The sequence below is a fragment of the Myxocyprinus asiaticus genome, chromosome 25 (assembly GCF_019703515.2).
Source record: "Myxocyprinus asiaticus isolate MX2 ecotype Aquarium Trade chromosome 25, UBuf_Myxa_2, whole genome shotgun sequence".
Classification (NCBI taxonomy): Eukaryota; Metazoa; Chordata; class Actinopteri; order Cypriniformes; family Catostomidae; genus Myxocyprinus; species Myxocyprinus asiaticus.
The window spans coordinates 9,675,546-9,689,868 of NC_059368.1; the positions used below are offsets into that span (position 1 = coordinate 9,675,546).

Sequence of the window (14,323 nt, forward strand, 5' to 3'; positions counted from 1 at the left end):
TAACATGATTACCAGATCCATGAAGCATGTGCATTACATTTTTATCTTGAAAGCACTTGTAATTGCAAATAAGACCTTCTTTTATTTTGATATTTGTTTAATACTCAATCTTGTATCTTCTGGTAATTGTAAATGCTAAGTGCTTTTTAACAGAGCCCTTCAGGTCATGTGAGAGCTCTTTATTTACCTTCGTAATTGCAGGCCAAAGATTAGTGCTATTTGTCAGTAAGCAAAGCCTGTACAGTATGTACTACACCATACCTTAATGTACTGTACTTGGGATGGTAATAGAGATGTCAGGCTGAAAGTTAGTCTCAGTCACAAGTCACTTTCATTTCATCTTTTTCCATACAAGTAAAATGTGACATTTGTTTTTTTGTTTTTGGGTGAACTATCACTTCAATATCAGGTGTAAACATGGCCTTAAGGAATAAGGTACAAGTAAAGGCTGTAGTAGTGTATCACTAATGATAAAAACATGCCATGGTAAAGGCAGATGTCTTTCCTCGGACACAGATCTGTAATGAAGATTGATCCTTTAATCTTTAAATCAGCTAGAAATGTCTGGCAGTCAGTCTGGTTTTCTGGTTGATATGTCATTTATGTGCAATCTTATCAAGAATCTTAGATGAAAGAATGAACATTTCAATTTATTTCATAGCTTTGCAAGCTATGATGTCAAAAATGCCATACGGATTGCCTGATTTTGCTATCATTTCTTTGTTGTGGACTCTCATACTATCAGGGTGTCATATATGAAGGTTTTTGGGTTTTTATATGTTATATAGGAGCCAGGCTAACTGGATCAGGATACCAAAAAGTTTTCTTTTAGGTTAGATCACTAGAGTTGTTTTACAACTTTTTTATTTTATTTTATTTTATTTTATTGTTTTGTCATTTTTTTAATCAAAAGTACACCTTACTGAATACTACAGTACACATTGTATGTTCCCTACTTTTTTTGTTTTTTAGTTAGTAAAAAAAACTTAAACCAGCCTAGGCTGGTTTGCTGGTCCTAACTGGTCTCCAAGCCTGTTAAGGCTGGTCTTTTTGCTGGTTTTAGAGGGGTTATGGGCACTTTTCGGCTGACAGGCTGGAAGGCCACCTTGGACCAGCTAAGACTACTAAATCAGCTTAGGCTGGTTTAGACTTTTCTTTCATGAGGGATTTTACCAAGATTTTGCTTTTTGCTTCATATAAGGCTAATTTTAAGTACTTAGAATTGTTTTTTTTTTTTTTTGGGAAAATATCGTACTGCTGCATCGGGATCATTAATTACAACACAGGCAGCAAGATGCAACCATTTAAGTAAATGTGGTACTGTTTCACATCAGTTGCGTGCTGTTGGTCCACTGGATTGGCAGTGGTGATGTGTCTTTCTGAAGCTCATCGTGAGAGGGGCAGGCAACCTGTCACAGCTATAGCTTTGTGGAAAAAATTGAGAGCCTCCACAAACCTCTCGTGAGGCTCTCCCAGGGTCTTCATAGCTGTTCAACGCCCCCTTCACTTTTTAACTGGAGAATTCACACAGCTTCACATCCCACAAGGGATCTTGTCAGTCGTTGTCAGCTGGAGAAGAAAGTCTCTTCACTATCCTTGATGTCTCCCTCGGTCTCTGATTAGAATGAACTTGAAGCGGCAAACAAACTGAGCCGCAATCCTGCAGTGCAGAATTTGCATTCTGGTTTGTCAGTGTTTTGCTACTTTAATAAGTGTGGAAAGTTGTAAGATATTGGTTATGCAGTCAGATGCAGTTATTATAGTTTTAAATTATTTATTTATTTATATTTTCATTTCTTTTTAATTTGTTGTTTCAATGTAGTGTTTTTGTCAGTGTTCAATTTTTTTCTAGATCCCACTCTGATTCTTTAATGTTCTGCTATTTTAATTAGTGAGAGAAGTTATAGAATATTAGTTAGCGTAATTTATTTCCTTGTGACCATATAGCTCATGATTTATTAATGTGAGTGTAATGTGTTTAACCAGGAATGAATCTGCTGAGACCCACATAGGCAATTAGATTTAGATCACATGGAAACAAATGAAGATATAAACAAGGGACTAATCCCAGTCACTGTTTCTTATTCTATTTCTTTTTTTTTTAAGTCACACAGGGCTCAATACAAGTCAAGACTTGTATGAAAACTGCTACTCCAGTAAGAAGGCGAGATGCAGAAACAGGCACATTATATTTGAACATTTATTTTGTTCCTAGGGAAAATCCAATTGCTCTTTTAAATTGCACAAAAGTAACATGCGAGGTCTCTGTCCCTCACATGGCATCATTTTGTGTAGTGCTTGTGCGAGCATTTCCTGTTAAACCCAATATCCACCCTTGCTAAAATAAATAAATAAATAAATAAATAATGCTTAAAAACATCCTTAAGTGGTTAGCCGGTCTCCCAGCCTGGCCAAGGTATTCAAGTCTGGTTTTAGGGGGATTTAGGGCACTGGTAAAACTTCCGCAGCCGTGAGCATTGGCAGCTGCAATTGGGGTGCGGCCTCCGTGGACGTGGGCACCGACAAAGACTGGGGAACGGTCTCCATGGCCGTGAGCACTGACAGAGACTGGGGAACGCCTCCGAGGCCATGAGCAGTGACAGAGACCGGGCTGTGAGCACAGGTAGTGACGGGAACAGCTTCCGTGGCTGTGAGCACTGTCAGTGACAAGGGAACAGCCTCCATGGCTGTGATGACCGACATGGACTGGGGAACAGCCTCTGTGACTGTGAAGACCGACATGGACTGGGGAACAGCCTCCGTGGCTGTGAGCACAGGCATTGACAGGGGAATGACCTCCATGGTCGTGGGCACTGGCAGTGGCAGGGGAACGACCTCCTTGGTCGTGAGCACAGACAGTGACAGTAAAACATCCTCCATGGTTATGGTCACTGACAGGGACAGGGGAAAAGCCTCTGTGGCTGTGGAAAGCAGAAACAACGTGACTAGCTGATCCATATTGCAACAGGGCTGAACTGAACACTCGGCAGAGCTCCATGGCAAATGCTATGAATGAAGCATGATGACCTATGCCACCTTCATCGTCTCTGACAGGAAAGCAGAGGGCTGCAACGAGAAGTACATGGAGCATTGTGTAAGGAAGGGGCTGGAGGATTGGGGCAGGGCTTGAAGCGTCCAAAAACGTGGGGAATCACCGGAGCCGGTGAGGGTGCTTTCTGGGTGAGGCCGGTATCTGGAGACTAGCAGAGTTGGTGTATGACAGAGGTGAGCTGCGACGCCATCATCTCCAGAGCCCGGTAATTAGCGGAGGTTTGATCCTGCTGCCATCCCAGTAATGCTCCCTGCTGAGACAGGGAGGAGCAAAAAGTAGATTCCTCTGCTGGGTCCATCATGGTGGCTGGATTGTTCAGTCAGATAGCTGGAGTGAGACAGAGACCCAAGAGCAGAGGAACAGTTCAAAGGATTTATTTACAAATCAAAATAATAACTTCAGCAGATTTATGAGGAATCCTCCGATGAGCGCTCCCGCAGGCGATTGCATGCACCATGATGGCAACGAGCAGAGCCATGAGGAAATCTCCGCTGAAGTGCAACTGACACGCAGCAAACTGGAAGGCAACCACAATCCCGACATGCAGGCAGAGATGAGGAATCCTCCATTGAAGATTTGTGAGCGCAGAGAACACGCGTACAGCAAACTGGAAGGCAACCACACACAGATAAACGAGACAGGACCAACTAGGCAGAGAGAGTGAGATAAATTACTTAACATCAAACAACTTTCTCTAATGATAACACACAATACACTACAACAAACTACATTCAACAATCCAGCAAAGAACATGACACACAAGGGGATTAAAATAAGCATTAACAAACAAGGGACAGGTGCCGCTCACCAGCTGAAAGTTGGCATGATCAGCGTTCCCATGGAAACAATCAGGATTCCCATGAAAACACTGATTCCGTGTGCCAACTTCACCTGAAACACATGAGGGAGAAACGTCAACACAATTAGACCAAAACAAACAGAACATGGGGCATGAGTGTCCGGATCCCAATGCAGACTGAAACCGAACCATACAGGAAGTCAGGATCCAGACACTATGATTCGGACGTGTAACAAGGTCGACCAAAGAGCGCACAGTGGTAACTCGCAACCGGACCCATGCACTCAACACAAAGACAGGACACGAAACACAAGACAGAACATGGGGCGATAATGTCACATCCCATCAGACAAAAAGCCAACCTGACAAACTGATAGGACCGTGACAAATACAGTATAGCTAAAATAAATTAAATCTTTATATTTCATTTTATTAGCATTTGACAATATTCAACATTCGATCTTGATATTTGTGTATTTACTCCACTTCCTGTTAGCTTCAGTCAGTATGTTTACAATACATTTGATTTCAGTCAGTTCAGTCTTTTTAAAAGGTCATGTAAAGGCTTTAGTCCAGCTGAAATCGTACCAGTCCGATTTTTGCAAAGTCAGACTAACAGACCAAGATAATGAGATTGTAGCTCGGCTTCATCCAGTTAATTGCACCACAATTGGCCTCTGCATTATGCGTGTATTCTGAAACACAAAAATGATGCAAGACATATACAGTTCGTCAGCTCGATGACCTTCCTTTAAATATTCGACTATGCCTTGTTTCATGTTGGACAGATACATTTTGTAGCTCGACTACGCTGTTACTGGATCATAATTGCACATGCAAACGTACCAAATGCAGTTAACAAATTTTTAGCTTGTAGTGTTAGCTTGTTGTAGCTGTTTGAAACTACTTTTTCAAAAGTGTAGCTTTCCTATAGTTTACCAACTTTCAAATATGAATACTGTAGCATTAAAATATGAGTATTTTCAAATAAGACTAAACAAGCTACAGATTCAAAGTAGCTTCTTCACTTACGTAGATGTAGCTGTTAACATGAGCCCGTTCATGCTGAAATCATTTGAGGCACAGTTCATCACTTAATCTTTATTCTCTAAACTTCAAGTAGTGAACTTCTAAAACTTTCACAAAGTGTGCCCGGTAGCATGAATTCTTATTTGTTTCATAGCTATTTTGTTGCTGTGGAGTCAGTGATATTATTACTGTCAAAAAAACAGCAACATAATCCATAGAACTCTGTTGCCGAGGGTTTATTTCCCTCCTCACAAGGAAGGCAGCTTAAAATGCATAGCCCTGTTAACACACTCAGAGCCATCATATTCAGTAAAATGTTGGAAGTCTGAAAAATTGTCAGGGACTGAAAGTGATAAGGTGATTTATGGTCAATTTTACTGGGAGCTGGTGGGGGAAAAGCTGGGCCTGTCAGCCCTGCCTCCTCAAAACAAATGACTTGGAGCCCATGCACTGGCTCAATAAGGCTATCATTTCCCATTAGGACATATCACTGCCACTTGACCATGGAGAGGAGATGCTTGGGAAGGTATTTGGAGCACTGGTGAATCAGTGCTACACCTGTGTGTGGTTCCTGGTCTCTTTGGCTGACTGTAAAGCTCACAGAGATAATTGTTTGCCTCTCAAATGCAGTGTGTGACCGCAACACAATTTTTGCCCTAATAAGATGACAAAATGGCATGGTCTGTGGGTTTGACAATACTAACTTCTTACTAACTGCATTTAAGAGCGAAAAAACATCAGCTTGTTTGAATGAGAGTGGCAAAGTTGTTTTGGGTAAAAAAACAGAGGTGCTTATCCATGAAAGTAATTGTTTGTTTATGCGTGTTTTTCATAAAATCATTGAACCGAGTTTGCAAGTTTTATTCTCCTGTAATATTGTTGTAGAACATTAGAGTTCAGCTGTCTTGCAAAGCACTATTGCTATATACTGTATTGTTTCTACTAAAAATAAATCAGTTCAGTTTTTAATCTTCTGGCTTCTTAATTAGAGTCTAATTGAAATACATTGCCTAATGCAGGGATACTCAAATTATTGAGCCTGGGGCCACTTAAAAAAAAAAAAAAAAAGAAAACCTGTGTTACCAGGGGCCAGTGAATAAAATGACCTGGTAAGACTAAACTATATTTCATTACTTTTCATCTAGTTTTAAAATGTACAGTAACAACCACAGCTAGTCCTAGATTTGCCTCGTGTTTTTTATGACATTACTTAAATGTAATCTTTTTTAAACATGTAATACACCTTTACACATAAATGCATAAATACAATTCAGAAATGCTTCTAGTTTTCTTCTGAACTATTTTCTGTAGACCTCTACATTCATAACAGGAATATTGTAGGTAGCTGCAACTGAACTCCAAAAAAAAAAAAAAAAAGAAGCAAACATTCAATCTGTGGTTGCGAGTTACTGATAACTTCATGTAGATGCCGGATTTAGTCCACGGGATACTTTCAGTATCTTTGACCTAGAGTTTTACTACCATTTACCAGCAGATCTATTTATATTTTGTGATTTAAATGTATTTAAATTGAACTAACTGTGTGCAGAATAAGTTACTTAAGCAATCTGAAGCTACTTCTGGCCTTGGGACACATCTTGCTACAAGAGAACATATTTAAAAGATAAAGCTGAAGTGTGTAAATTTTGTTCGGTATTTAAATACTTTGTCATACTGTAAATGGCACAAACCATGTTCTGTCTGTTTTAAGGATCTCAAACAGCCCGACATTGCAACATTAGCCGCTGTGAGTTTGTGGCGGTACTGGCTGTTTGTCCGACTAGGGATGGGAATCGTAAGGAATTTAACGATTCCGGTTCCAATTTCTATTCCTCTTAATGATTCCAGTCCCTTGACAGTTCCATTAACGATTCTTTTTGAATTTTTGAGGAAGACATCATTTTTAAGCAAGATATTAAATTCTTATCACATTTACTGCCTTCATTAGTCTTTTGCAAAATAATGAGATAGATTTAGATTTCGACAAAGCAGTTACAGGCTAATAAATCAGAAATAAATGTACTACGATTATTGTTAAATGTGTGTTTCACAGACATTTTAGAGGCATAAATGCAATCCAGTAATTAGAGGCATAAATGCAATAAAAACAAAAAATGTGATAATATATTTAATTCATGCATTTATTTTTTTTTTAATAAAATTCCACTGTTCACTTTCGGAGAACTTGAGCTGCGTATGATTGCTGTGGGACACCGTCTGAGTGTCACGTGGTCTGAAGCCCTTATACAATCACGTATCATGCAATTTATTGGCTGATTGGATTTTAAGAAGTGCTTACCTCATGTATGCGGTTCATCGCTGGTGAGGATTCCCACAACATTTATGTTTCCTGTCTGGGGTTTCACCATGCGGAGGCCACACTGGAGGGTTCGGATTGACCGCAGTGTGATTTGATGAATGTCAGGATGCTCCACGATAGGCTTGCCTCATTTGGAAGGGATTCAGTCAAGCCGCGTGCTCGTGCTGGCCGCGTGACTCGTGGGAGGCTGGTGTGGACGCCGAGGAGATGGGAGCTGAAAAGCAGGCCGAACTTCGGTTCTCTCTGTCACTCTCCCCGGATTCGGCTCAATGTTCTCCCATAGAGTTTACACTCTGCCATTTGCGTCCTAGCCCTGAGGTCTGCACAGAAGTTTTCTTCGGCGCTGAGGATGAAGACGCCATGTCTATTGTGTAGTCGGATTCGGCTGAGGCCTAGCGGTCAGATTTCCAGGCCCTCGGTAACTTATACGGAGTTGCTGGAGGTTATTACACATGCAGTGGAGAAACTGCACCTAGACTGGCTGGATGAAACGCAGTCGGAGGATCGTAAATCCATCTTGGATGACTGTTTCTTAGCGGGCCAATGTGCAACTACGCCTCGTAGGCTGCTCTCTTTTTCCCTGGACCTCCATCGGGAGATTTCGAAGTCCTGGGATCAATCTTACTCGGCCAGGATTACAAACCAATGGGCCTCTGAGTTTTCTAATGTGTGTTGAGCTTCCGACCACGGATATGCTTCAGACCCAGCGATGGAGGAGACGCTGGCAGCCCATCTCTCTCCTCCTGCGGCGACATGTAAGTCGAGGCCTACTCTTCCCTCAAAGCTGTGCAGGATGACTTTGTCCTTGTTGAACAAGGCCTACCTGGCTTTGGGTCAAACGGTTTTGGCTTTGCACATGCTGGCAGTTTTGCAAGCCTACCAAGCCCATTTTATGAGGGATGATGATGAGATGAGGAGATGAGGAGATGGGCTGGATGCTGAGGCCATCACAGAACTACGGCAGGTTTCTGATTTGGCGCTGAGAGCTATCAAAAACATTGCATGTGCTGTTGGTCAGAATATGTCGGGCTTCGTGGTGGCTGAACACCATCTGTGGCTTACGCTCACAGATATTCAGGACAAGGCCTTCCTAATGAACGCCCCTGTGTCACAATCTGGGCTGTTCGGCGACATAGTCCAGTCAGTGGTGGAAAAATTCTGTGCTGTAAAACAGCAGACTGCCATGTTCCAGCAGATGCTTCCTCGCAGAGAGAGAGAAAAGCCCTGTGCAGCTCTGGTGCGCTCATGTTTGGCATCTTCACAATGTCCCACCAGAGAGCTGAATAAGTTGCCAGACACAAGTTTTGCATCCCCTCAGAGGGATTGGGGTCCTTGCACGTTCCCGCCATCATGGGAACATCCGCGTAGTCATTTGGATGTTGGCCCGACCCCTTTTAAATGGCCGGTAGGACACTAGAAGAGAGCCTAACGGACTTTTGGTGAAATGAAGGGTGAGCCCTCACTCAGTGAATGCCCGACAGCCAGAATATGGTTCAGTTTCCCCCCACAGCTTGCGCTGGGGAGCAAACATTATAAAACTGCATCCCAAATTCAGCCATGACCAAAGGTCTCATGACATGTATAACAGAATTTGATGTTCATCAAGCATAAGTGTACACAAAACACACAGTGAACATAAGCACCACACATTGTCCCCCCATAAAGAATGCTGGAGCTGTTGTGGTGAACCAGTTTTCTCAAATATATCATACCAGGGAAAAGGTTTATTCTGTCGGAGTTCCTGCTGTAAATGCATTTCAGAGCGCTCATCATTTATGCCTGAATACAATAAAGGCAGAAACATTATGAAATCCCATTCAACCAGCCACAGTAGTAGAGGCGCGAAGCCCCCCCCCCCCCCCCACACTGTGCCGCTGTTTGTGGGGCAGTCGCCAAAAGTAAGCCAAGCATGCCATCTAGTGTTTACATGTCACTCTACAGGTGAGAGCCATGCATTAATTCCTCTGTCTGCCTATCTAGCGGCTTGGCAGCAGTTGCAGGGCATTTCAAACTGGGTACTTCGAATAATAGAGCATGGTTATGTCATTCAACTCAGACGGGCTCCATCAGTACTCAATGGGGTTGTTCTGACAGACATTTCTGTTCAGGAAGCCCCTTTTTTTATTTGGAAAATACATTCTCTCTTAGAAAAAGTGATAAAGAGATTCCCCCTTCTCAGAGAGAATGCAGCTTTTACAGCCGTTATTTCCTGATCCGGAACAAAGACAGCAGCTTGCATCCCATTCTGAATTTGAGGCATTTGAATTTCACCTTAATGAAATGTCAATTCAGAATGCTGATGCAGAAAAATATAATGTCACAAGTACATCCGGGGGACTGGTTTGTGACAATAGATTTGAAGGATGCTTATTTCCATATTCAGATTGTGCCGAAGCACAGGCATTTTCTCAGATTTGCTTTCGGGGACAAAGGGTAGCAATTTTGCATCCTTCTGTTTGGACTTGCACTGGCATCACACACTTTCACAAAATGCATGGATGCAGCTCTGATGCCCTCGAGGCTTCAATGCATCCGTGTTTTGAATGATTTCAATGATTGATTGGTCCAGATGTTGTTCTCAGCCATTTGAGCAATCTAGGGCTGCGTGTAAACTTAGACAAGAGCGTCCTGTTGCCAAGGCAACAGACTCTGTTTCTAGGAGTGGAGCTGGACTTGCAGGTGATGCAGGCGCGCCTATCTCCAGCTCGTGTTCTGTCATTACTCCAGTGTCTAGCGATGTTCATAGTGGGACATTTCACAGGCTTTTGGGGCTCATGATCACAGCATCTGCTGTCATTCCCCTAAGCATGTTACATGCGAGACCTTTTCAGTGCTGGATGAACTCCTCAAAGGGACTTCAACAACTGATGCAATCAGAGTACCGTGTGGGTGCTACCAAACTCTGCTGCCATGGAAACGGACCTGCCTTCTGATGTCAGGCGTTCCGTTGGGACAGGTGTGTTGCCACAAGGTGATAACGACAGATGCCTCCTCCACGGGTTGGGGCGCTGTACACAAAGGTCATCCAGCCTATGAAGTCTGGATGGGCCAGCGGCAATATTGGCACATAAACTGGCTGGAGATGCTCATGGTGCTGCTGGCATTAAGGTTTTTCCTTCTGGAGACTCGGGACAGCTATGTCCTCATCCGTTGGACAACAGGATGGTGGTGTCCTGGGAGAGGTGCGCTCTCATGCCATTCTAAGGCTGGTACATCACATTCTTCTGTGGACACAGGACAATGTACTGTCTCTATGAGCTGTATATGTTCAGGGACGGTTGGACATGGGGGCAGATCTCCTGTCCAGACAGGGTTTGATGCCCAGAAAGTGGACATTACATCCTCAGATTAAGGAACAAATCTGGAGAAGGTTCGGCAGAGCGGAAGTGGACCTGTTCACTTTGAGCGGGACGTTGCACTGTCCCCTCTGGTTTTCTCTCTCACTCCTGGCACCACTGGATATCGGTGCTCTGGTACATCAGTGGCCAAGAGCGCGTCTTTATGCATTTCCACCGATCAGTCTGCCACGCGCAGTTCTGGGAGGACTGGGTTCCGAGGGTTCGGCTTCTGTTAGTGGCGCCGTATTGGCCATCTCAAGTATGGTTTTTGACTCTGGTCTGTCCTGGAAAAGGCACCTTGGGAGATTCCAGTCAGAGCAAGCATGTTGTCTCAGGCACGGGGCAGCATTTGGCACCCCTGGCCAGACTTGTGGAAGCTATGGGTATGGCCCCTAAACAGGGCAATTATGATGGGTTATGATGGATAATGATGGGTTAACCCCCGCTGTGGTTGATACCATTTTAAATGCTAGAGCTCCATCAACGAGGAAGCTATATACATTTAAATGGCGTATTTTTGCTTCTTGGTGTACAGCACGAAGTAGAAATCCAGTACACTGCCCTATCGGTACAGTGCTGGAATTTTAGAAATGTTTGCCTTTTGGGGCCGGGGTTGCCCCGGCAACACTTAAAGTCTATGTTGCCACTATAGCGACAGAGTCTCTGTCGGTAGACATTCCTTGTCTCTCGCTTTATGTGCAGAGTGGAGTCCTCGCCACTGCCGTCCACTCAAAGGAGCAGCCGCGGCCGTCCGCCGTGAGATGGAGGAGTCACTGCCAGTTGCCTGGACACGGAGGAACAGCCGCCATCTGAAAGGGGAGGAGGGGCTCGCTGCTGGCCGCCTGGAGTGGTGGAGCCGCTGCCAGGTGCGGAGGGGCTCACTACCGGCCGCCAGAATATGGAGGGGTCGGAGGAATGGCCGCCATCTGCGAGGGGAGGAGGTGCTTGCTGCCGGGCGTCTGGAGCGATGGAGCCGCTGCCAGGGGCGGAGGGGCTCGCTACTGGCCACCAGAAAGCGAGGGGCATTCCATCCACCAGGGGTTGGAGGACTCGCTGTTGTCCACCCAGGGAGGAGCGGCTGTCATCCGCCAGAAGGTGGAGGAGTGGTCGAGGACCAGGCGACGGCGTGTCTGGGAACTGGCAAGCAATTTTTTTCTCTCTCTTCTCTCTTTCTCTCACTGTCGCTCCACCTCAATCTTTCCTTCTCCCCTTTTCCCTCCCCTTGTCTCCCTCCCAGGTCTCGAGGAAGGTGGGGAAAGCCTGCCGGCAGGTGCGGCTGGAAGAGCAATGCCCCCCTCCTCGGAAAGGAGAGGGGGGATGTGCGTCATGCCAGGGGTTCCCTGGCATGAGGCAAAGGAGTGAGGAATGTGACGAGGAGGAGCGTGGGGCCTTAAGTGTGCAAGCCTGGCCCCCAATTTGGCTAATCAGCCAAGGAGAGGGATACAGATGAGCCGGATGTGACAGTTGGAGAGAGAGAGAGAGCCACGTAGCTGCTGTGTGTGTTTACGTTTGTGTCTTTTTGTTTAAGTTTTCATTAAATATTACTTTGATGGTTTGTCCGGTTCCCGCCTCCTCCTTTCCCATTTTAATCCCCCCTGTTACAGTCATGTATCTTTAACATAGTCAAATGAGCAAACAGTCAGTAACTGCACTGCCTCATTAAAATCTCACAAGACTTTAGTACAACATTACAAAACACAACACAGCACACAGCACAAATTTTTTTTTTTGAGTTGGACATGACAAGTCATACCTTGTCAGCAGTAACTGCTCCGACTGGTGTATAAGTGTTTTTGATTCACTAAAAAGAGCCAGGAATAAGAGTCATTTGTTCGGGAACCACATTTAACTGGCCATGGTGTATGTTGTGTGATCACTTAAAAATGACTCTTAAGAGTATTTTTTTTTTTTTCTGGAATCAGACTACACTAATATTTCTGTGCTGTAGATTCAAAAGAACCGGCTCAGTCATTTGTACAGGAATCGGAGTATACTGGTTGCACTGTGTATTTCGTGTTATAGATTCAGTAGAGGGGGAGCACTGCCACTGAACTGCACGGCAAGTAACACTATTGTAATATTTTAGTGCCATGTTCCATCCGCATTGACAAAAAATTGCATGTTCGAGAACCGTTAACGGAACTGAAAGGCATGGAAATTGAATGGTTCCATTTTTTTTTTTTTTTTTTTTTTTTTTTATGGAAAAGGATCTGAATAAGAACCTGTTCTCTGTTCCCAACCCTACGGCCGACCAATGACCGATGGGGGGGAGTGTTCAGTAAACCTTTTTGAAAACAACCATTACTTTTGCATTTCCATTTGGTGATGTTGCTAGTTGCACCAAAACATTCATCCATCAAGCTCTGTTACAATGATTCTTTTGAAATACCACCTTCTGAAATATCGATAGATTCTCAACCAACATGTATTAATTTATGTTCCAAAGCTTTATCTCATGCTGGAGGGCTAGTTTTGTGAAATTATAAATTAGCATGGTTAAGGGCATGTTGTTAGAGCAGTTCTAGGTTAATGTGTAGGGAGAGAAAAGGGTGACAGTCCTATCTTATGTCTGATGAGCATTGAGCTCCAAGGGCTTCCAGTGTTATTACAAATGACAATGAGAGTTCTCCTTCCAGTGCGCCATTAAGATTGGAGTGACACTAATGCGCCATTCAGACATTCGCTACGTGTGCAGGGGGTCTTACCTCTGTGTCTGGGAGGGAGCTCTCCATTTTCCACACTGTCAGTTAATTTGTTCAAACTACATTTAGAGAGGGGCTCGATCACACACAGGGCCACCGTTCACGCGACGGTCCGCTCATCCTAATCAATGTTCTTTTGAGATGCGAGATGTTCTCTTTGTTTGCCTCAGCACTCAGAGTTTAGTTTGTCATTTTGTCTGTTCGTTGTGTAGCAGTGATCTTGAGGGAATGTCTGTTCATTAAAGATGTTTTTCAGCAGTTTTAGAAGCTTCTTCTATCAATCACGCCTCAGCAGGGGGCCCTGGTTTGGGTCCCTTTGCGCGCTTTGTGAAGGAAGCGTGTCATCCTCAATGTCACTCCACGCAAAGCAAATAAACACACATAAACTCTCTGAAAAACCCACAGATCTGCTCAGAGGAGAGAATACGCTCCCATTATTCACCCACACAGATAAACATACACTGGAATGTTGTATGTCGTGTTGAGTCATACACAATGCACTATTAGCAGTTTTTTGGGAAAACCTGAACTATGAAATGAGAGCAAAATAGATCACCAAACTGAAGGTATCTGATGTTCATTAAAAGGCATTTTATGTTTAATGTACAGTCCTGTGGAACAGGATTTTGGACCAATGAGATTTCAGAGTAGGCCAATCAGCTTCCCGAGCAAAGCATTGCTTGTGATAATCATGGCTCTGCTGGTTCACATGCAGTTTTTATGTTTGGTATATTGTTATTCAAAATGGAGATATATTACAATCTTTCACATAGTTTTCCATTAAATTTGATCCAAATCATTATCAAGGGGCTTACATTATTAACTTTTGGCATGATTAGAAGATACACTGATTAGGCTGTATCTTGTTACAGTTTGAATATAGTCTAGGCTACAGATTGCATTAGAAGTGTCAAACAATTTTTTCTATAACTTTTGTCCAACGCGTTCTATGTGCAATACCCGTGCCTTGTCTTGCCTGCGACACGGCGTAGTGCTACTCATCCGGTGTGCGACTGGCTTTCGAAGTAGCATTGAGCAAAGCATGTCAGTGTCAGCAAAAAAAATATTTTGTGAGGGAATAGC

The 14,323-nt window shown here is 43.8% G+C and overlaps 1 protein-coding gene across 1 annotated transcript in view; it reads left to right on the forward strand.

Annotated features, from left to right (window-relative positions):
* LOC127416076 (sodium/potassium-transporting ATPase subunit beta-1-interacting protein 2-like) overlaps positions 1-14,323 on the forward strand; it is a 271,196-nt gene that overhangs the window by 128,463 nt on the left and 128,410 nt on the right. The window lies entirely within an intron of this gene.